At 28.5% G+C, this 25,653-nt stretch overlaps 3 long non-coding RNA genes across 3 annotated transcripts; all 3 read right to left on the bottom strand.

Annotated features, from left to right (window-relative positions):
* Positions 1 to 12,496: 12,496 nt before the first annotated feature.
* LOC115883156 lies at positions 12,497 to 16,540 on the bottom strand. Its single transcript, XR_004050337.1, has 4 exons — positions 16,393 to 16,540; positions 15,367 to 15,497; positions 14,758 to 14,847; positions 12,497 to 14,240 (listed from the first exon to the last, which is right to left on the bottom strand). It is a non-coding gene; the product is annotated as an uncharacterized LOC115883156 (long non-coding RNA).
* Positions 16,541 to 16,918: 378 nt separating this feature from the next.
* Positions 16,919 to 18,407, bottom strand: LOC115883157. The gene is made up of 4 exons (XR_004050338.1): positions 18,240 to 18,407; positions 17,900 to 18,174; positions 17,587 to 17,838; positions 16,919 to 17,116 (listed from the first exon to the last, which is right to left on the bottom strand). It is a non-coding gene; the product is annotated as an uncharacterized LOC115883157 (long non-coding RNA).
* Positions 18,408 to 18,574: 167 nt separating this feature from the next.
* Positions 18,575 to 23,310, bottom strand: LOC115883153. Its single transcript, XR_004050335.1, has 4 exons — positions 23,109 to 23,310; positions 21,111 to 21,825; positions 18,864 to 19,138; positions 18,575 to 18,753 (listed from the first exon to the last, which is right to left on the bottom strand). It is a non-coding gene; the product is annotated as an uncharacterized LOC115883153 (long non-coding RNA).
* Between the last annotated feature and the right edge of the window lie 2,343 nt (positions 23,311 to 25,653).

Below are 25,653 nucleotides of genomic sequence, written 5' to 3'. Positions count from 1 at the left end.
TACTTATTTCGTTTTGAGCCATTTCTGACTCCAATTTAATCAGCAGTCGACACGAAAGAGAATTAAAATAATATTGACTCAAAACTGACAACTAAAGAGACAGCTTTATTTATTTGTCGAACTACATAGAAACCAACGCCAACCCAGCACAATATTTTTTCTACTCGTAATAAATTCCTTGAAATAATAATTTCTGAATATTTTTTAAAACGTAACTCGCTATGGAAAAAAATATTGTTTTATACACGACGATAAAATTGAATTTTCGTCTCCCGAAATAAATTCACTCGCGATCGAACGTACAGCCTTGCCACAAAAAGTATCATTTTTACTCCTAATAAATCGATATATACCTACTATTTTGCATTGTTTTATAATATCATTGTAAGATAGTCTATCCAACGAGAGGATCCATGACAGTGACAGTTGTGTTTGTCATTTTAATTAACAGGTAAATTGAATTTGCTGTCATTTTTAAGGATATCTTCTGTCAAAATCTTCTTCGGCTCGTTGGACAGACTATATAACTTAAGCCATTTTGTATGTATTTGTAATAATAATGTAATAATTGTAATACAGCGAAATGGAACAAATTCGATAATAAATAAATAGGAATAATATGTTGTCAAAAAGGCTTACGTAGACTGACATTTTTAGTTGCGCATTTCATTCAACAAAGACTTTTTATACAGGGTGTGTCATGAAACAATCGCTAATACCGATTTTTATTGCATATTCTAAAATCTAGCGCATCTGTCATAACATAATACAAATTAACTTAACAACTTTATTTTATTTTTTTACATATAACATTGCTGTTTGTCCTAATTTTAAACAAACATTATACTACTTATTTATACTTTTTTCTATTTTTTGAGGTAGAATATTGATAAATAAATAAAAAATAAAAAGTTTTTGGTCAAGTTTTAATTTTAAATTAGCAAAAATGTCATAAGCTCTCAATTGTTACAGTTATTGGTATAAACATGTTTAATGTTTAAATAAGACACCCTGTATATTAGGAGTGTATTAAATAGCACATTTTTTCTGATTTCAAAGATTATCACACATGCTTTTTAATTTTAACAGTGTAAAAATGTTGGAAGTGTCAATTTTGTTAATGTTATTGGTATGAAATGTATGTTTTTAAAACGGGACACCCTGTATAGTAAAGTAAATAAACATTTTTTATATCAAAAATATATTACACATTCTTTTATTTTTTAGAGACGGTGTATTTTCATATTGTATCTAAATGTATTCTAGGATCGCCTAGCGCATTCGCCATAATATAAAATGAGCGAAACTAATTTATTTTAACATTTTAACCAGTTGTTTTTTTAAATAACATTTATTATCGCATTTATTTCATATTCACTCTTCTTATCTGAAGTTTTGTAGTTAATTAACTAGAAGTACATGGGGCACCATCTGTTTATTATAGCATTTCTTTTTTAATATTTTGTGTGATATTTCAACTTAAAACCTTTGTGTTTGACGTTAAAGTTATTTGCAAACGCTTCTTAAATATAAAGTCGGATAAAAATTCAATCATTATTTTTTTTTAATTGAATATTTCATTTTGTTGATTTAACGTTAATTATTTAAATATTATAATCATTCTTATTTCAGTTTAGAGTAATTTTTTTTCGCTAATGCATTTTTCTTTAGGTACTTAATATTTTTAGCTTATTAGTATAGTAGTATTAGTTACTATTGTTACTTACCTTGTTTCTTAAAACAACATTTAGATCGTTGTAAAATATTGAAAATTACCTCATTAGAATAACAATAAAAAACAGAGTTAATAAAAAATATATATTTATTGATTTTTTCATCTAATATAAAGTATAGATTACAGTTGAGGGTTTGAACCTTTGGTGTTTCACAGCAAAATAAAACACTAAATCACCACAATACACCAAAACACTTTTACTTTTACACTGGACTAATAATAAATAATTATCTGCTGATAATGCTAACATGGTTAACGAAACGCGCGTCCAGTGTAAAAGTAAAAGCGTTTTGGTGTATTGTGGTGATTTAGTGTTTTATAAAGTATAGTATAATTAATATAAAATTATATTTTGTTAATAAATATATGGATGCTATATGTACATCTAATTGTTGTTTTGCAGTTGTTTCTAATTGTTCTGTATTTATGTAAAACTTAACTGTCGCATAATTTAATTTGCAGAGTAAGGTAATTGTTAAATTATAATATTATTGGTTTTGTTGCTCTATATTTTAGATGTTTTTGATTGTGCTAAAAGAAAAAAAGATAAAACACTCCCGAATTTGATTGAATACACCTAATATTGATTATAAATAATTATAAATATTATTGTGTACTACTTGCTGTGGTTATCAAACTTTTAATTTTTTTTTCGGGTTTTTGTAAGTTAAGATGATTTGTTGGTTGCCTATATTTTCTAAAAAATCTTTTTAAAACCTCCAACAACTATCAGTTGGATCTTATATATTTTTTTCTTTTATTAAATAATTGTAATATATTTTTTTTTATTTTATAAGATAATTTACATATACTGTATACAGGGTGACCCAGTATACCGAAAAATCTTCAAATCAAGTTAACATCCTTTTTTCTCATTTTCAACTGCTTTAATATATATATATATATACTTTTGGTTTGGTAGAGATTACACGGTGATTCTACTATAATTTTACACTTAATGTTGCAGTTTTTTAAATGGGGAGGTTTATATTTCGTTTGCTCGGTAGATTTACTATAGAAATTTTCAAATTTTAAATAACATCACTATTATTTTATGTTTTTCAAATAGAAGTATATAGTGTCTTTTTCAAAACTATATGTATTTATTTTATTTAGAAAATTGGACAATACAAGTTTTAAAAATGTCTGAAAGTCTATGTCGTGCTTCTATATCAAATCTAACAGAAGTCAAAAATAATTTTTAACTTTATTATCCAATCTTATTCAATGATATAAAGTCTAAAAAATAACTCAGTTTAAATTAATAGTAAAATCTTAAACAAAAATGGTACAAAAAGTATGAGCTCTATAAATTATTATAGATAATTTTTTTTAGTTTTTTAAAGGGCAAACTACAACATTAGTACAAAATTATTTTTGTATCACCCTGTACACGTGTAAAAATATTTTCAACGTGTGCGCTACTATTGGCCACATTTGTAAAAAAAATTGGGGTGAAAATCGCAAACAGAAAAATTTATATTAGGTCTTTTTAATATACCGGGTCGCCCTGTATTTCGACATAGGCTTTTTGTCTCATTGGCATAGACAGTGTTGATAACCACAGTAAAAAATATACAGGGTCCTGCAACAAAGCGTCTTAAGTTAATTTTAAGTGCAGACCATAAACGTGCACTAGGTCGTTTTTCAGGAAATTATGTTCAGTTGTATAGGGTGTCTCAAAAAAGTGTGGATGTATTAAATGGCTCTCTTTTCCACGTTTTTACACTAAATTTGTTTTGATAGTTCAAGAGAAATAAGTACATAAAATATATGTGCAGGTTTTTCAGAGACATTTAGTGAAATAAAAAATTAAGTTATACATTATTTTGGAATTGAAGACATGAGTTGATAAAGGTGCCATGTCGCATTTTTTTAAAAATCAGTTTTATTTAGTATTTCAACATACCTTTGACAGATCTATCCTCCAACAGACTCTAAATATCAAATATAAATACCATAAAGAATATCCTAGATGATAAAGTGTCATGTCACATACACCATCAATAATTTTTAGACGTTTTTTTTTCTGTCGATTTACTCGATAATTTTATATTTATCGACTCATGTCTTCAGTTATGATTCTCTTTTATTTATTTTTATTTCACTCTCTGGCGGTTCAGGTAAAACCTTAAATTTAAACATGTCCAACATGTTGTAACATGTCCTACATTTAAAGCTTTTTTTCCTCCAATAGGGAAACATGCAGGTATCGCACTAAATATCTCTGAAAACTCTGTACATATGTATACCGTAAGGCGTCCAGTTGGCTGGGAAATGAACATCGATATTTTCCATATAATTTTACATATATAAAATGACTTCATTTCATAGCCATGATCTTCATTTCACAGCCATCGCTGACGCAGTTTTTTTTTCGATCATATTGTATTTTGCAGCCATTTTGTAAAAAAATTAAAAATATAAGGCTTGAATTAAAAACAATGCTTGGTATTTACTACAGGTGGTCTGCACTAACGATTATAAATGTTATAACTATACAGGGTGCTCAACATTTAATATGAATGTGGTTAAAACATACAGTAATTTTTCTTGGGTTTTCTTAACAGTAAAATACAGGGCAAAAAACTATTAGGTGAAAAAGTCGTGTCAATATTTCAGTGCGTTCCTTTTAAAAAATAAGAAATTTAGCAAGTTTGGCATTCAATTTTGAACCCCCTGTACAATGTACGATTAGATATTCATGATAAAGTTAGTGTAAACCAACTGTAAACACTGAGTATAGTTTTAACTTCAAGGCGTCAATTTGTATGTTTTTAGTTATTTTTTAAGATATATTATAAAGGTATATATATTTTTATTGGTTCGTTTATTTCTCTGGAACTAATCAAAACTACTACAGTGATAAGAAAGGAATACTTTACACGCACTTTTTTTAGATAACCTGTATACAAGTGAATATATTTTCGTGAAATATGTTCTAGCAAGAGCGTAGCTAAGGGTGGGCAGAGCGTAAGCTAGAGATTAAAAAATTGCCTTAAGGGTAAAGTTTTCGAGAAATTTGCAAAAAAAACGAGGATTTTGTTTTACTGCGCCTTCTAGGCCATCGACTGGCGACGCTCTTCTCTTGTATTCAGTAAGATCTCTTCAACGTGTTAGGGAAAATTTTCACAGACGACATCCAAAAAATGACAGAAAGTACAGTTTACTTGTGCTTGTGAATTAAAATGACTGACATAACTGTCACTGCCATGTACCCTCTCGTTGGACAAACTATACACAGTTTAGGTCTGCACTTAATCCGTCTGCAATAAAATCCTTACGTTCTTTAATAAACAACCTCTATCGATGCTCGGCGTACTGTTTGTTGCTGGACCCTGTATATGGAGTGTCCCATTTAGTTAGTGGCTTTTTTTGGCTTATTCGTAAAAAACTTTCGATTTTTACGAACATGAGTTACATTTGCTAGCCCACTTAGTATTCTTGATACAGGGCGAATTTGAAAATGTGGCAATGTCAGACCCCCTCGTATCACATTTATTATGATTTTTTTCGAAGAATCCAGTGGCCTTATTAGTTTCTATTTTTCAAATTTTGACCAATGTATATTTTTAATTGGGACAACCTGTATGTTACGAAATTAATTCGTCGTTTTACAAGCTTATTAAAAATAGTAAATAGTAATATACTGTGTCATTAAAACATACATTATTTTTTCTTAAAAGAATCTTTGAGAAGCTTCCCTTGCAAATATACAGGGTGTCCCATTTAAAAACAAAGTAAACATTGGTCAATATTTGGTATATAAAATTCTTAAAAGAAAAACTAAATAATTCTTTGGGTTCTACGTAAATAGTTTTATAAAAATGCGTTTTTATCTTTTTGACATATGAGGCTAGTTAATGCAACATTTTTATTATTATCCTTGTTGGTTAATTATTATCCTTGTTATTATCCAAGGCTATGTTGGTTTCACTTAAATGTAACTCAAGTTTGTAGAAACTGTTAGGTTCTATTAATAAGTCAAAAACCTCAATTGCAATTAAAATGGATACTCCTGAGGCATGTACAGTCCCATTTTAGTTGCAATTGAGGGTATCTCGCTCATAAGCAACCATGAGCTAAATAGTCATGGCCTCCTTAGACCTTAGTAGTTTAGGAGAGTATGACTAAAGGCTTGTTGACACGGTCCAAGTGTAATTGGACCTAGTACACTTGGATGCCATATAAGTATACTGCGCGCAACATCCTTAAGTATATTTATATGGCAATTATGGCAGCATCCAAGTGTATTTCGATCGAAGTACATCTGTACCTTGGCAACCGGGCTTAATGGAGAGATAACCCTCTTATGCAACCAAATGCATTTTTTTATAAAAAATAATCATTGTTTAAATCCATCCTTCTCGAATCTATGTATGTATGTATTTATTATAAATAAATCTATTGAAATGAAAATAATTGTTTTATTTTAAACTTGTGCATGTGTGCCCTCTTGTAGTAATGCCCGGAACTAAAAAATGCTGATAGCGCCCTCTGGTGTTAATGCCCGGAACTAAAAATGCTGATGGCGCCCTCTGGTGTTAAAGCCCGGAACTAAAAAATGCTGGTAGCGCCCTCTGGTGTTAATACCTGAAACTAAAAATGATAGCAGCGCCCTCTGGTGTTAATGCCCGGAACTAAAAAAAATGTTGGTAGCGCCCTCTGGTGTTAATGCCCGGAACTAAAAAAAATGTTGGTAGCGCCCTCTGGTGTTAATGCCCGAAACTAAAAACGCTAGTAGCGCCCTCTGGCGTTAATGCCCGGAACTAAAAAAATTCTTGTCAGCGCCCTCTGGACTTAATGCCCGGAACTAAAAGGGGGGCTACATAGACTAGTGAGCTTAATAAATTGTTTAGTATTAAAAAAAACGAATATTAAATTCATTATTTTGCGTGTATTTGGTACATAAAATTTACATTAAAGAGAGAGAATAAGGTATTAAAATTTACATTAAAGAATCAAATATTTTTGACAGCATGTTTGTTCTAAGAACACGCTGTAAGTTTTTTGCAGCAAGTTCTAAAGCCTCGTTGACTTGGACTAAGTTACACTTGGATGCTGCCATAAAAGTATATTTATGTGGATGCTGTGCGCGCCTCACTTGTAAGCTGATTCTATTTTATCAAAATCGATCGGAAAGCTTTGTAGGATGATATGAAGCTTTCCAACTCGACTTGGATAAAACAGTTGATACGATACAAATACACTTATATGGCAGCACTTGGTCCAAGTACACTTGGACCGCGTCAACCCGCCTTAGTGCGGTGTTACACTATGCGTTTCAGCAGCAACGAGTCAACCGGCCTGTTGAACGCGCTGTCTCTTACAGCAAGTTCTAAGAAGTAAGAATTTGCTGTAAGTTTCTTACAGCGATTTCGAAAAACGTGCTGTTACAGGAAAATAAACAACAAATAAAATTTATCGCAAAAATAAGGCGTCAGCATTGGCTTGAAAATGGCAATCGATGATGTTTTATATAAAAATCAACTATCAACCCAAAAATCAAATGCCATCAACCCAAAACTCTAACGCCGTTAACTCTAAACGCTACGCTCCAAACTACATATTTTGATTAATAAAGATAGAATCTTGCGGTTTGTGTAAATTTCGAGATACTTTTAAGCGAAATCGACATAGCCTTCTTAATTTCCATGCTACAGGACGATAAGAACAAGACTGCATTTCAGACACCCCTCGTATATCGTTAGCATAACATGTATACGAATCGTTAAAATAGAACCTTTTACGTAGAATCCGCGGGCTTATTTTTTATCCATCTAATTTTATCTATCAAGACATATTTAGTTAATTTTTAAATAAGACACCCTGTATATTTGATAAGAACTAAATAGATCATTTGAATGGATTAATCAACACCGTTCAAAAATATACAGTAAAGAAAACAAAAAAAAACATATAATCATATAATCACAGTCAAGGGGCAGCATTGTGTGCATGGCCTTCTGCAAATATTTAGGAGACTAATATAAAATGAATTTTTGGAAGCTTGTAAAAAGACAAATTAATTTCTAGATAAATACACATAAAGCGTCCTATTTAAAAAAAACTAAACAATGGTCGATATTTCACAAACAGAAATATTAAGGAAAAAACTAAGACACTGGATTCCACATAAAGTATAAAGCTAAGCATATACAGGAGCGGAGAGCAGAACAGCGAAAACAAACACACAAGCTCCTTACTACAGCTCATACCAATTAAGGCTGATTCATGGTACACCGTGACGGGCCGGGGCCGTGCGACGGTGAAGGCACGGCCAAACATTGTCAAATGGTATTTATACCTATGCATTCATGCTAAGCCGAGCACGGGCCGAGCTTCTACTACCGTGTCTACTTTACGGAACGTGCCCGGCTCGGGTACGGCCCGGTGTACCATGAATCAGCCTTTAATCTCGTGTGTTTCTTCTCCCCGTTTTGATTTCCGCTAGAGTATGTGCTTACCAGAAGAAATAATTCAACTTCTTGTCAGGGTAGAAAAAAACTGCATTTTTAGTAACATCCTGTAGCAGGAAAACAAAGTAGGCCGCGAGAATTTTGTTTGGCACATTAAATTTTACAAAGAAGTAGTATGGATCGGTGAAAGCCGCAAGGTTCTCTATCTTTATTAATAAAGCGAAAAATCTCACATTTGCTACCAAAATGGGACACTCTGTATAGTGTTAGCTTTTATTTCATTTCGGTTTTAAAAAGGTTTAACTTTATTTTTTGACCTAAAAAAAGAAAATATTATTTTAGTTCAGTGTTTATACCACTGCTATTATAAAAAATTGGACAAAGTAAATTGCTAACCTGTACAGGATGTGTCATTTTCATTCGTTCGTGCTTTAGGGAGTTTCTAGGTTATGAACGGAGATAGAGAAAAAGTTGAGATTTTCGCAAGTTATCAACGGAAGGTGTATTTTATATATTTTATGTACAGGTTGTCAATCAAAATAAGGTAATTGCACACAATTTATCTCTATAAAAAAGTGCTTAGTTTGTCCATTAGAGATCATGAGAATTTAAAAATATGAACATAATGTTTTAAGATAAAAACATTTGCGTTTAAAAAGAACGTTACACTGAATTATGTTTTTACATTTACAATAAGTTTTTATTATCTGAATACAAGGGACGGTTAAAAGCATTTATCAGAATCACCCTGTAGCTCAAAAACTAAGAAGGTTATAACATGTGATTTAAAAAAAGTAAAAAAATTACGTCAAAGGCGTCTGGAAAATGACAATCGCTAATCATTTTGGCGAGGTCAATCTCTAGACGTCATTTAGTAAAATTTTACATAAAACTTCAATATTAACACTAATTATAGAAAGAAGATTATAAAAAAGGTTAAAACGGTTCTAGACACACAAATCTATTTCCAAAAAATATTTTTTCCCGTAATTTTAAACTACGCCATTTAAAAATCATTTTTACTCAATATAAAAATAAATTACAACCTTCTTAAGGGTAACTGGCAGTAAGCGCCATTAAACAATAAAGAAGAGGACGGGCCAAGAAAATGAAGTCTAGGGCTTGAGTTCACAAAAATTGTCATCGTCATTCCCCAGCCGTTCATGACGCCGTTTTTTTTCGCCCGTAGGGTATTTTATTAAAATTTACTTCCTATCTCCGTTCACATAAGGGAGAAACACTATAAAACATGAGATACCCATGTTAAACGGTTTCGTCATTTCCACATTTAGTTGCAATTAAGAGCTTTCTCGCTTATTAGTAAAGAATATTAAATGTCGAACTCATCGTTACTTAAATGAACCCATTATTTTTTTATCAAAGCAAAGATACGGTCCACAAAATTGTCATGGTCCTCTTAGTTTCCATGATACAATATGTTGCAGTTTTATACACACCCCATATTATATCAGTAGTCTGAAAAAAAAATAAAAACAGATTCATATACTTAGAACATATTAGGTGGAACCAGAGGCATAAGAATAAGTTTTTTTCTTAATATTTTCATTACACACCCTGTATACTTCTCAAAAAAATAATCTTCGTCCTTCACAAGCTTTCAAAATATATATGTAACAGTATATTTTAGTTAAAAGCTGCAGAATTAATAATTTTAAAATAATACAAATAAAAATTTACATAGAACCATGCCAAAACAATGCTGCTATTGTCTTTTAATTGGCGAAACCAATTTTGATCTATTTAATTTTTAAATGAAAAGTTTAAACAATAAAGAACTAAAAATACAAATACTAAGAACAATGACATAGGATATAACAAAATTTGTATTAAACTGTTTTACCTAAAATTAAAAACTGTGACTTATGGTGGCTTGTGAGAAGATACATTAATTTCCAGACAAATATACGGGCGACCCCATTAATAGAAACAAAACATTGGTCGATATTTAAAAAAAAATATATTTAAATTATTTAAAGAAATTAAAAAAGAAGTTCCATAGCGATATGTTAATTTATTGATAAGTTGTCAGACTACTGAAATAGGAGATGTATCTGAAACTGTAACATTTTCAAAATCACCTTGTATATTTTTTAATTGAAATTTGAAAACAATACTTACTTAGAAAGCAATAAACAAATATATTAATTATTCTACAAATTTTAACTTTTAAGTGTTTGAATGAGTAAAAATCGATTAGGCAACAATATTAAAAGGGGACCGTGGCAATGTTATTTTTCATAAAAATCAAGTTTATAAAAATCTCAATGTCCTATCCTTACTAATGAGCGAAAAAGTTCAATTGGACAGTCTGTACAACATTATTGACTGATAAACTTTTCCTAGCAAGCGCCAACACTTTCAATAAAGCACACAAAGTGGAAATGATAAAATGACGGAAAATACCCCCCACTCATAAGGAAGTGACAAATACCATTCACATGAGCATACCAAACATTGCGTTATATTTTAGAGCATAGCCGTTAGTTTTTCCTTGATTACAATTTAAATAAACATTTTAACAATGGAAGTTTTTACAAGGTTTGTTGTTTATTTTCCGTTTAAACTAATATAAAATTAAAAATTGCATAAATTAATTAATCGCTCATCCCATGAATTAAAATTATACAAAAAAAATTGAAGTGAATAGTTGATAAATAAATAAAAAACATATTAAATAACAAGGTAAACTTCTAGTTAACTGAAATTTTAAATGGCTTTAATATGTGCTCTAATATTAATGGCATATTTTGTAATAAAAAGATTGAAGTGAAAATCTCAAATAGGACACCTAGTTTATTTAACACTGAGCCACCCTGTAGCCATTTAAACGATTTTTTAAATTGAAATTTGAAAGCAATACTTCCTTAGAAAGCAATAAACAAATATATTAATTATTCTACACATTTTAACTTTTAAGGTGTTTAAATGAGTAAGAATCGATTAGGCAACTAGTTATACTAAAATTTAAAGAAATTGAGATAACTATTTTGAGCTTTATATAATTTACGCAATTTTCTATTGGAGTACAGTGGTGGATTAATCATTACACAATTACAAATCTTAATCCCATGACTGACTAAATATTTAAAGATTCCAAAATTACAGTTTACAGCCTTAAAATTAGTTCAGATAATTGATGAGTGCTAATTAAATAAATTATTTTAGAAAAAGCTCGCCAGATGCATACAAAACAACAGTGTCAGCTCATAAAAATGTTATTTAATGAAATTTATTTGTGTCGAGTAATTTGAAGTAGTAATTACTTAAGAGTATTTTTTTTAATATATTCTACTTTCAAATATCTGGATATATTTAATTTCTAAATATTCGCAATGCCGCAATTTTGTTATTTATAAAGTATATTATTATAAAATTAAGGGTGTTTTATTTAAATAGCAGAGTAAGACATTATATTATATTTAGTTACCAACATATAAAGTATTTTAGTATAATTTGTTTTGATCTTTCAATTAAAAAAATACGACTTTATAAATTTGTGAAAGCTTTAAAAATGTACAGGAAAAATCTAAAATAACAATAGAATTAAAGTTTGAATAACATTTCATTTAAATACTACCAATATAAAGCAAAAATATATTAAAAACACCCTGTGTATATCTACGAACTGGCTTTAAAATATGGTCTACTCTAACCCGTATGTTTTATAAAAAAATTCAGTAAAAATCTTAAACTGAAGAAGTACCTAACATGATTATTTTTGGAACATTGGGCCACTCTGTGGTAATATAAATTATTCTTTTTTACCTACTAAAAAAAAAGATTCTTAATTAGCTGATTAATTATTAGACACGACAAAAAAATATTTAACACGAAAAAAGAAATGACTGTAAACGTAGTACTCAGAATCTCTAAAACGCTTACAAAATATATAGATGTATGATGTATACAAAACATTTTTATAACAAAAATACAGCAATAGATCACAATAATATAAATATAGAAAACAGATAATAACATATGTACAGAAATAGTACAATATTATCGAATAAAAATGACGTCGGCGATGGCTTAGAAATATTTCCTATTACAGATAGCAAAGGTAAGCTATAGATCAATATTATTAACAAGATATTAAAAACAATATTTATAAAATTCTAATACACCAAATAATATACAAAATTGGTATTAAAATATATCTTTTTGTGACATTTAAGTGGAATGAAATCTATGTCAAAAGATTTTAAATGTTGAAGGACCAAATTAAAAAAGATATGCCACATATAAAACTAGAATTATTATTTTTGTGTAAAAATGTATTATATCTTAAAATTATATATTTAACAAATATGTATATATAAACGTTAATTTTTATATTATGACTTATGATATTTCAACTGATCCTACAATAAATATATTATATACCCTAGCAGACCATTTTCATATGTAAAATCTGTGTAAAATTCATAAATTTTAGGAGATAAAGTTTGTTTCATATTTTATAAAAAAATTATTAACACATAGCAAACAGCAGTTTGTATTTTTCAGAGATGATGGGTCGTAGAGGTCTAATAGATATGTTAAATAAATATGACAAGATAGATACAATTTAAATACTAAAATTGAGAGAAAAAATTACTACTGGAAATAAGATTTTTTTAAATAATAAGAACATTACCACAACATTACATAAGAATCGATTAGGCAACCAGTAATACTAAAGGTTAAAATTCATGTATTTATTTTCAATTGAACTCTTCTAAAATAATTAATTTATGCCATTTTGAGTGGATTACAGTGGTATATTAACTAGTACCCTTGATTCTAGTACATACATTAAAAAACATTTAAAAAAAATACAATTTTAGTATAAATATACTTGAATCGCACAGTATATCTACGAAAAATAATTTTAAAATGTGTGCTCACAATATATTTGTTAAAAAAATTGAAATGAAAATACTAAAAAGAAAAATATTTTTATAAGGAATGTATTTTTTATGAAAAATGTTAATAAAAAAAGCTTTTGCTCTTGTTCTGAGGACATACTGTATTTAAAGAAAATTCTGCACATAAAAAAGAAAACAATGCATGAAGTGCATTGCTCTCTGTGTTAAAGAAACAAATTTTATCACTAAAATTTAAGTACAAAATAGATATAAACATAACTGTTTTAAAATCATATAAATTGATTAAAAACATCTGTGTTAGGGTACCAAAAACAATTCTCAAAAGCAAAAAAAACTATATGAACACAAGTATCCAAAATTGATTTAGTAAAAAAATTATTTCAAAAAAAATAAACACTAATAAATCATTTCTACTGGCTTGACATTGGTATTCAATAATCAAATTTAATTTCTATGAAAAAATATTAAATTGACCATTAACTATTAAATTATCATCCGGTTGAAGATATAGTTAGTTAAATTCTATAAAATTTAGTTTTCCGTTAATACAATAAATGAAATATTAAAAAACATAAACTTTAAAACCAAAATAATACTTGTGTTCATAGGGCTATAGTGACGCAGCTGCGCAAGTATAAAAATTATAATTTTGATAATCTGGGAATAAACTTAGAGAAGCTTAGGAAAATATAAATAGTACAAGATAAACATAAATTGGAAATGATACAAGCCTATAAAGATTGTTTTTTAATTCTTTTAAAAAATACCTTTGACGAAATCCAGAATACAATATAGTTTTATTTAATAACAATTTAATGATTGAACTAATGGAAGTAAATATAAGATAGATTAAGACAATATCAACAGAGATAAGGGTCCTATTCATAAAATAAAGTGTATTTCTCTTAACTAGTGTTTTATATTGCAAAAGCTTAAGAAAAAAAAGGTTTCTATCCAGATCATCAAAATTTTACAAAAAATTAACATTAAAAAAAATGACGCCTGATATAATTATATAGTAAGAAGATAAAAACCAATAAACAAATTTATTGAAACAATAACACTATTAATGAAGTTAACGAACCTTGGTGAGGCATTGAGGAGTATTGAGTCTGCTTTATGTTGAATGAAGGAGGAAAGTGAGGAGTAGGAGCAACTGTTGGGGGGATATCCATTGTTAAGAAAATGCAGAGATATCTAAAAAATAAAATAAAAATAATATTAAAAAAAGAATAAAACGATCTATGTAAAAATTAAAATAAATATATTTCTATTAAGGCAATAACTATGTTTTTTAAATTAATAATTTGTATATACCCTATGAGAAAAAAAAACAGCATTATAGTGGCTTTTGTAATAACAATTGATGACAATTATTTCTGCCAGGTGGACCACAATATATCATTTATAAAAAATTGGTATAAAAATTTATAAAAATTAAAGAATGATATGTTAAAAAAATTCAAAGCTCCCATTTTTTTAAATTAAGGTTTTCACCTTTGAATAATAATTGGTATGTTTGAAACTTTTTTCTCCTGTTTTTCATTTAAATATTATTTTTGACAAGTTTTAATATCAATTTTTAAATGACATATAGAAATAGACGTTGACCTCAGAGAGGTGTGCAGCGTGCAGCTTGAATATTATGAAAACTTAACATAATTTTCAAGCTTGTCAATGAAATTTAGTAAGAAAAAAGAGATAAATAACTTACCAGTGATGAAGGAAGCTTTTTGATGTCCACCATAATATTTGCAGATAGTACGGCTTGTGGTTTTTCAACAGCAATTGTCCCAGCGTATACCTAAAATTCCAAAAAAATATTAAGTAAATTTTTACTATACTAATTTTGGAAGATTTCTGAAAACAAGATTAATAAAACGAAACAAAAAGATTAATTAAATTATATTTATTAAAATATGTATATAGTATTTATTGCGTTTATTCTAGTGGGAACATTAATATATCATCAAGGTGTGTGTATGAGTTCTGTAATTTTAAATCAAACAGTTTTAAATAGCGAATGTTGACAATTTGGCGAAGGATTTTTTTTTAAATAGTTAATTGTGTGTTGTAATCAATATAAATTGTGTGTACATAGTGCGAAAATAAATCCGTTAAATATTTTATCGTGAGTTTAAATTAGTGGATAAACAGAATCCGTAACAATATGCAACCAGTAATACAGTATCAGCATTTTATTTTATCCTGCCTATTTTTAATAGTTGTTGGCTTTTCTAATATTGGAACAAAAGCGCTTGTATATATTTAAAAAAAATTCACGCTGTCCAATGAAATTTTATAAGATAGATAAATAACTTACCATTGATGAAGAACTGGATCGCCTCTAACAGCTATTAAGTAACAGCAGTTCAAAATTGTTTTCCTTGATTTCTTCTGCACAAGTTTCATTCCATTTAAATCTCTTTTATGACCACCATACCTATCCTATGCCTAAATAAAAAAAAAATATTATTATTATTAAAAATTATTTAAATTTTTTATTATAGCAATTTTTGAAGCTATCAGAAAACAGACAATAACATAAATTATAGTGGGAGAACGTTTAGTTTTAACATAAATTATGTTAATATTTAGAACTATGTAACATAACAAACAAATAATAGACATTTTTTATATTAATTTGAATAAGTTATAAAAAGTTATATAAATTAAAAAAAAAACTTTTATTGATAACTTCAGAAATGATATAAAAATTGTAAAATTCACTGGATAAGAAAATAAAACATTATTAAATGACTTAATAATAATCCAAAAAATAAATATCTAATTTACTAGATATATAGAAAAAGAAAAAAATAATATTCAGTAATAATTCGTAAATTTATTGCGTTATTTTGGTGATCTTTAATAATTTTGAAATAAATTTAAAGATATGCAACCAGTAAAACACGGTAGCATTGTATTTTTTTCCACTTTAACTGGCCATACCTTTTTATTTTTTTGAGCTCTAATATTAATTAAAAAAACAATTATATTAGTTTTCTAGTCAAGTTTTAATACGGTTTTTTATTATAAATTTTTTATTATTATAAAAAAATGCGTTTATCTTGCTAGAAACTTTAAAAAATTATTTTTAAACTCGATTTAAAAACAATGCAATAATTTTATATTACATATTTTATGTATAATCACTTGTATGCAACCAGTAATACAGTCTGTGTGTGATTTTATCCTTAACAGTCTTTTTTTATCACAAAACAATACAAAACTAGGATCTATTAATATTTGAACAAAAAAGCTTGAATATGATGGAAAATTTAATAAATTTTCAGCATTTTCAAGCTTTCTAATGAAATTTTATAATCAGTTGATAGACATAACTTACCATTGTTAAAAGGCAACAGGTGTTGAAGTCAATCCAGTAAATGGCATTTTTCTCTGTCCATTAAATGTGATTAAAGGTTTTCCATTAAAACTGGAACTTGAACTGGAAACAGCAGCTATCAAAACTCTCCACTAACATCAATTTGTACAGCCCACTAAAAATAGAAAAAATAAATAAATACATTTTTATAACATCAATTTCTCCTCACATCTTTAAATATTGAAAAATATGTTTTTTTTAATATTTTATGTAAATATTAAAAAAATACAACGCAATAGTAACTCTTTAAAATATTACCAAATATTCATAGATTTTACAAAAAGAAAACATATTTTAACTATTATATTATACTAGTTAAAATTGTTGATACAAATTTGTAAATAACTACAGAGATTGAAACAAATATATTAATATATTTTCAATCTGAAACTTAATTTATTTTGAATTTAAAGAATACAATTTTGTAGTTAAACACATAAATTGTAGCCTTAAAAATAATAAAAAAATAAAAATAACTTGCCATTTTCATAGCGCAACGGTAATGAAGGCCAATCAATCCAAATACTATTGATTGTATCTTAAAATTGTCATTTGTGGGTAAGATTTTCAGTATCACTTTATTCAAAAAATTCCTTGGCATTCCTCCAACTTATGTACAGTAGTAACTCATTTGCAGATTTGTAACAGCAACTATTAACGCCAAGTACATCACTCGAACAGATATCTAAAAATAAAAAAATAAACAAATATTAATAAGTATATTAATTTGCATCAATGTAGAAAATTAAAATAAACAAGTTGAAGCCTGGCGCATCCGCCACGACATCAAAAAAAAAATACTTTTTATTTTTTTTTTAATTAAATGAAAAACAAAAAATACGGCGACGACAGTTTTTAGAAGAGCTATCTTTTAGTAAAAAAGCAACTTTCTAGAGCAAGTCGTTACTTCAGTAGAGACGACACAGATAAACATTAGCATTTTATATATGTAGATAAGAAAACATTGTAATATCAATATAGATAGGCAAAATACAAAATTAAGTTGATTTGAATAAAAAAATTCTCCTAATAAATTTAAAATTAAATATTGCACCGAAAGTTATTGAAATATACACATTATGTGTAAAATATGTCATAACTTCCAAGCTTTCCAAAAGCTTTAATAGAAAAGAAAATAATATGAAAAAAAATTACCATTTTTGAGAGATATCTGCGTTGTTGAAGTCAATTTAATGTCCTGTATCTACTGTAGAATAAATTGGTCATTTGTGAGCCTTTCCCAGTTTAAATTATGTCAAAACTTCTTTGGTGTTTCTAATAATTCGTCCAAGTTGTTATAACAACTGCCATTCTACATTTCCACCAATAGATATGCTTGTATAATACATAAATAAAAACTTAAAAAATACATAAATAAAAACTTGATGTCCAAGATACCAATATCATCTATAAAAAAATAAAAGTTGTGATAAGTATTTATTTTTTGTAACTAAATGAAAAAAATTACCTTAATACAGTTGCTCCAAATTCCCTTCAAAAAACTTCCGTTACAGCGAACAAAATCCTCCTCCTTTCCTCAAACATCTTCTATCTCCTTTCCTTCTATTTCAAAGCAATCCTCTTCCATCTTCTCTGTCCTCTTCTATTTTCCAAGTCTCACCAATTCTTATTCAACTACTTATATAACTAACTTATACACATTTCAGGCATCTTACAAACATTTTTTAAAAAGGGGGAAAAGGGATATAATGCTACAACAAACGACTACGCTAGCGCACCTACCTAAAAAAAGGAAAACACTTTTTTTAGTCAAAGAAAATGATAAATATAAAGTTATATAAATTTACCTGATGGCATCTAGAAGATAGCCCTAATCCTGCTGTTGTCCCCCAAAAAAATTCATTCCAAAGCAGTTTAGTACTAAAAAGATTTATGCAGGAACAAACTGAATTTAATTTTAGTAACAAAAATAAATTACTATTATTTTAATTCTCATTATAATGTAAAATTACATTATTTACTAATTTACGTTTAATTAAAAATCACTATTAAAAAAATTAAATAATATTATGAATTTTAAAATAAGACGAAAAATAGTTATTTCCAAATATATAATAGAAAAACAATATGCTACCTAATTTTGTCTCTTTCGAGTTATTTTTTTATTACCATTATTGCTAAAAAACTTTATATTAAGGCCTTGTATAGAGTAAGAAAAAAAGTAAAAATGAAATATAAAAATTGCAAATTAAAAAATGAGTACTTAATGCAACATTCTGTAAATGTAGGGAACCTAAAGTTACTGCTTTGGAACCACAACGCGAACCGACTTTTGAAGTTCTCCAAGCCATACTGTATCACCTGTAAGAGAAAAAATTATATTAGAATATTTCAAACAAATACATATGCTAGAAAAAAAACAACAAGCTATAGACAACAAAAAAAAACAATGTAAAAATATTAAAACTCACCATCACATCTTGCTTAAGTTCATTTTCAGTCCCATCATAATAATTATACGGCGAAAAAAACAGTGGCGTCTCACTGCTATGGGGCACATCGAATGCCCCCAACTCCATGGACTTCGGTCGATCCTCTAGAGTTGACAATAAACACGTTTTCCAGGTATTCGACGGTGCCTGGAACAATCCGAATTTTTTTGGGACTAATCATATGCAGCATGTAGATAGAATTTCTGACTTCTTCAATCTTGTTTTTTAAGATCGCGCTGCGAACCCGGGTTGTCCTAAAACAATGAAAAAAAAATAGTTATATAAGTAACTACGTTTAATTAGAATTATTATTATATCTACTATAAGTTTTAAAAAAGTTGCTCTAATTACTATACAAGTTATTCTACTTTAAATTGAAGCTCATGTATGTTGTAACAAAAAAACTAAAATATACAACACTTATACAGGGTGAGTTTCCTACGATGTTCTCTATGGGTATATCGGAAACTACTGGAGATAGAGAGTCGGTTAAATGGGGAAAGAATTGCAGTTTTGTGGGGTCATAAATATGCGCCTTTCAGATTTTTGAAAAAGTTTATGGCTTTCTAGATATTTCGAAAAAAATAAATTTCGGCTATTTTAAAAATTGTCCCTAATTCCCTTATAAGCTATTTTAGACAAAAATTTTTCAGATAAAAGTTGAAGATAATCACATCCTTAATGAGACTGTGTCCTCCGTTTTTTTCTAAAGCGTGTCATTTTTGACATATGACACAAACATAGTTTTTTTTTAAATGGAAACCATAGTTGGCCATGACTTCATTTGCTCTCAGAAAGGTCAAGCTGTCACATCCAAACTTTGTAAATTAAAATAAACAAAAATTGTAAATATGAATTTTTAAAATGAAGAAAAGCGTGTGGATACCCGCGCATCAATAGAGTGGTTCCAACATGACTTTCATTATGACACACCACCCCCCACCCCCCATAATGAAAGAAATGTTAAAAATTATTTATATCATAATTATACAAACACAGGGATAGGAAGAGGTGGACTAGCTGCATGGGCCTCCTCGATCACCTGACTTAGATTTTTTTATGCGGTATAGTTAACAATAAGGTTTACTAAAGAACTTATGAATTAAGAGAGGCACTCGAAGTGGCGGTACAAGAAAAGTTTAATAAAGTCGACCGGTCCTTCTGTGAGAATAGGTAGTAGTTCAGTTTTAAAAACATGCAACTCAAAACAATGGCGGATTTTTTGAACATTTTTTAAAATAACTTAAAGTGTATGTAGTGATATTATTTTTTTAAGTTTTATTTTGTGTAATGTAAATTGTAAAGAACCGTTTAGTAATATATCCTGACTTTTTATAAGTTATAAATCATCATAGAATAATATCATGCAATCTAAGTGAAATTATTTAAGAAATTAAGAATTATTGGCTATAATTTAATTTAACTTTTCTAACATGTCTTGAAAACCGTTCTCTAAAAAACGTAACATTCACCGGTCAACGTATCCTCGAAACTGTATGGCCAAAAAAAGTTGAACCAATAATCCTACACGCTTTTCTTCATTTGAAAAATTCATATTTACAATTTTTATTTATTTTAATTTGCAAAGTTTGTATGTGACAGCTTCACATTTATGAGAGCGAAGACGATTAAACTTGTTTCCATGGCTAACTTAGTGAAATTGTTTAAAAATGATAAGAATTGGCTATAACTCAGTAATTTTTCGAAAAAAACATATTATAGCTTATATCGCTGAAAAGCTTAAAAACGGCGCTTTTTGTGGAGTCATGGACAACTATGGTTTCCATTTAAAAAAACATATGTTTGTGTCATATGTCAAAAATGACAGGCTTTAGAAGAAAACGGGGGTCACAGTCTCATTAAGCATGTGATTATCTACAACTTTTATCTGAAAACGTTTTGCCTAAAATAGCTTATAATGGAATTAGAGACAATTTTAAAAATAGCCGAAATTTGTTTTTTTCGAAATATCTAGTAAGCCATAAATTTTTTCAAAAATCTGAAAGGCGCATATTTATGACCCCACAAAACTGCAATTCTTTCCCCTTTTAACCGACTCTCTATCTCCAGTAGTTTCCGAGATACTCATAGAGAACATCGTAGGAAACTCACTCTGTATATAAAAAGAATTTTGACTGCTATATGGTGCAATAAAAAAGTTATTTGGTAGAGTGTACATTAAAAGTTTACAATTTAAAGAAAGTAATATAAAAAAATTAGACTTACTTTTAACAGGTTTAAGTTAGGCCTGGTTATGCTCGCCTCCTACCGACATTTTCTGCCTTCAAAATTCGACGCGGGGCAGACCAAGAGAAAAAACAAAAAAATGTTTCCACGACCCGCCTGCGAGTGTGTGCTAGTTGCCTTCCTTATGCAGATTCGACCCATTGGTCGACGATTAAGCCTCACCAGTCAGTTCCCATCCCAATTAAGCCGCCTCATCTGGGGTCACCCTCGTCACCCGTCGGACGGACATCCACCGGGACCCCCTACAGGCGGACCCCCCTCGTCATCTTCAATGTGTCCGATATCCCGCCCCCTGCCTCTTCGAGGGTCACGGAATACGTGCACGAAGAAGTCTCGGAGCTTGGGTGCCAGGTTGTATCCGGCCGAAGCCTCTAGCATTAGAACACCTAGCTCGTAAACCAGAGGGTGGTGACTCCCTTGGGTACCTCTGCATGCTACACAGGTCATCGATGCCCGAACATCAGGGTTAGGGGGTGACCCAATAAGTCTCCTCTCTTGGGGAAGGCCGCGCCGCGCTCTGGAGTCATCTTAAGCTCGGGAATCCACACCGACAAAAACACTGTTAACCAACTGCATCAGCTAACGAAATTCACTAATGTTGAATTAGGAAATTTTATTAACCAACACAGAGAGCTAGCAATGCTCGTGTGAGTGGGGAAGGAGTGTGTGGTGTTGTAGTATTAATATAACGCGCCTAAAAAAAGAAAAAATATTGGAATACCTATAAAATTATTATCGAACACCTATAAAAATATTACGACAATATAATATATTGTTTATATTATAAATAGGTATATTTATTTTAAATGAAAAAAGAGATGCTCCATTTATACCTTCAGCAATATTTTATAAGATTTTTTCCTTGGTTATTATACCTACCAAAAATGTCAAAAATATAAAGATGTTATATGTGTTATATGACCTAGGGAAAAAAGGGATATAAATTTGATGAATATGGTCAAAATCCAAAGAATTTTTCCATGATGCAACACATAAAAAAATAAAAATACAGTTTTGCAAATAAAAAAAAATACAGAATTTCTAAAAACTCTGTATTATTAAATAATATGTTACAACTCTAAAGTTGTAACATATTATTTAGAGCTAAAAGTTAAACCTACAGTGTTTCAAATAAATAAAAAATATTAAAGTTATATTTTTTTTTAACAATGAGACATCCTATATACATATTTTATTACATTTTTAGTTTCTACTATGAACATAAAAAACATTCGATCAAAATTTACCTCAAAATTATACTTATATACTGTTTTCGAAATATTTTAGTTTTTATAAAAATTCAGTAACGATTTATTTCTTCAATGCAAATTTACAACTAATACTGAATTAGCAAAAATCATTTGTCAACATTAATACTATTTTTTAACATGGTATATTACATAACGCGCTTTAAAAGAGAAATATATTTTGAAATACCAATATCAGAAATCATTACAAAAATGCTGAAACATAAATATTACGTAGGATTCTTAAATAAAAAAAATATGTAATAAAATTCCCAATGAACTTAAATACAAAAAACCTACTCATTCAAAATATTATTAAAATGCGCATATTATATTTTTAAAAAATAAAGAAAACTCTATTATGCCCTATAAAAAGAAATTTAAAATAAAAATAGCAATTTAGAAAAAATCAAGACATCGAATTCCAACAGGCGGCCATTTTATTTAAACATTCCTTGACCGAAAAAATTAAACAAAAAATCAAAGATATACATTACGTAATTTACCAAAAATGTAGTACTATTTTACCCTTATGTAACACGCAGTATAGAAAGTACCGAAAATACATAGTTTTACATACTTATCTATTAAATACGTATATTATTGAAACAATATCCTTAAAAATTAATATGGGGAACATTGAGAACAAGGCAGCCATGATGGATATTTCGAAATACAAAAATTTTAAACTAAAATATCTCAAAAAATACATAAAATTACGGGTACCTACTTTTTCAGGAGGCTAAGCAGGGCACTAGTAACAGATTATGCATAAATTGTGTACACTAAACGCACTTTTTCGTCAGAAAATTAAAAAAAAATCGATGCAACGGACGGGAGGACGTGCGGATCCTTCGATTGCAAACGACTAGCAGGACCGGCGTTGCCAGATTGAAGTCATTCGTAAAATTTAAGCTGCTCATAAAATTAATTTATTTATTACTAATAAAATTGTTTATAAAAAAATTCTTGTAAATTAAGCTTAATTTTGTTCTCAGAACTTATTATTTACTCAATATACGTTCCACTGAAATCGTTTTTTTACGTAAGGCAAAATATTTATTGTCATAAATAAGAAACAAATAAGTAATTATAAACATAAACACACAAAAATCATAAAATAAACATAAAATGAAGCTGTTTAAATACATTTTTAATGCTATAAATACATCGAAACCAAGAATAAAGACTATAATGTTAGTACGTAATTACAAGAAGAAATATGCTTCTTAAATTAATTAAATGATGTCTTTATTTGTATTTATTCCTCCAGTATAAAATATCATATAAAACTTATTTTATATTGAAATTATCTGGTACACACAAAAATTAGATGAACTATAAAATATAAAATCATGCCTTTCTTTAATATTTTAATAAATTATTAAGAAACAAGTGTTTTTATTCAATAAATATCCACGTAGTTTAATAAGAAACTAATTCTATAGTTAAAATATATGAGATAAGTAAGAAATATGAGATAAATTATATAAAAAAAATAACTTCAAAAGTCTTTAACTTGACTCAATGTTCACAGCTCTTACCGGATGTATCTGTTCAACATTTGGCGCCACAATTTTCAAATTTGAAATTTAATTGAGCTGAAAAATCCTTTATTTACAAAGAAAAATATATTAATAAGTACAAATTATGATCGAAAAAAACGGCGTCCAGTTGGCTGGGAAATGACGATTGAGTACATTTGCCATAAATTTACATATAAAATGAAAGCGATCTTCATTTCATATAAACAACATTACTGGTACTTGTTTTACTAAAAATATAAATATAATAGAAATGACCCTTACTATTGTGCCAGTGGTCAATTTAAACTAATACCTATAATTTCACAAAAATCACATAGAGAAAAAGATTTTCGACATTTTTGACAATCCGGCAACATTGGACGAGAATAAAATTCAAAACCTGCACGCAACCGAAACTGACCAATCACGATCGAGTATTTTTTGTTCTTGGATACCTCGATTTTAACTTTTTTTAATAAACATGGATGGTTTTTATTAAAATTTCAGTAGAATATGCTTCTTAAATTAATTAAATGATGTCTTTATTTGTATTTATTCCCTCCAGTATAAAATATCATATAAAACTTATTTTATATTGAAATTATCTGGTACACACAAAAATTAGATGAACTATAAAATATAAAATCATGCCTTTCTTTAATATTTTAATAAATTATTAAGAAACAAGTGTTTTTATTCAATAAATATCCCGTAGTTTAATAAGAAACTAATTCTATAGTTAAATATGAGATAAGTAAGAAATATGAGATAAATTATATAAAAAAATAACTTCAAAAGTCTTTAACTTGACTCAATGTTCACAGCTCTTACCGGATGTATCTGTTCAACATTTGGCGCCACAATTTTCAAATTTGAAATTTAATTGAGCTGAAAAATCCTTTATTTACAAAGAAAAATATATTAATAAGTACAAATTATGATCGAAAAAAACGGCGTCCAGTTGGCTGGGAAATGACGATTGAGTACATTTGCCATAAATTTACATATAAAATGAAAGCGATCTTCATTTCATAGTCATCGCTGACGCTATCGATCATATACCGTATGATCGAGAAAAAACGGCGTCAGCGATGGCTATGGAATGAAGATCGCTGACATTTTATATGTAAATTTATATGGGAAATGTCATCGATGTTCATTTCCCAGCCAACTGGACGCCGTTTTTTTTCGATCATACGGTAGTACGGTATTATTTTAATATTTCGCACAACACGTGAACGCTTATTATGTATTTTCAAAGTGAACAAAATTAAATAGAAATAAAACTCTAGATTCCTATAATTAATCTAATTGCTTAGATTATTTGTGTAATTATGCTACGTTTAAAAAGTGCTTTATTAAAAATTCGGAAAATTAAAAGCAATATGTGTCCAAGTTTCTTTTTTTTTTAATTTTTAAATGCTGTAGCTCCATATCATGTTCATAATAAGTTTTTCTTAACATTCCATTAAAACTACGGAGGCCTTAAAATGGCCTCCGTAATTAAAACTGTAGAATCAGCTTCAGCAACGTTAACAGTTACCTTGTTAAGATTTTTCTATTCTTACACCTAATTTATGTGATTTTCTTAGCATATATGATTTATAAACCATATTTTTCCTAATGGAAGGAAGGATATGTAAGATTAAGATATTTTAACATTTATTTTCCAGACAAAGCATAATATAGTATTAAGATTAAGACATAATTAATATTAAGAAAGATCTTAATACAAATCACGGTCTTAAG

This window comes from Sitophilus oryzae, unplaced genomic scaffold (assembly GCF_002938485.1).
Source record: "Sitophilus oryzae breed Bouriz unplaced genomic scaffold, Soryzae_2.0 scaffold_1818_pilon_pilon, whole genome shotgun sequence".
In the NCBI taxonomy this organism is placed as follows: Eukaryota; Metazoa; Arthropoda; class Insecta; order Coleoptera; family Curculionidae; genus Sitophilus; species Sitophilus oryzae.
This window is presented reverse-complemented; position numbering and strand designations above follow the sequence as displayed.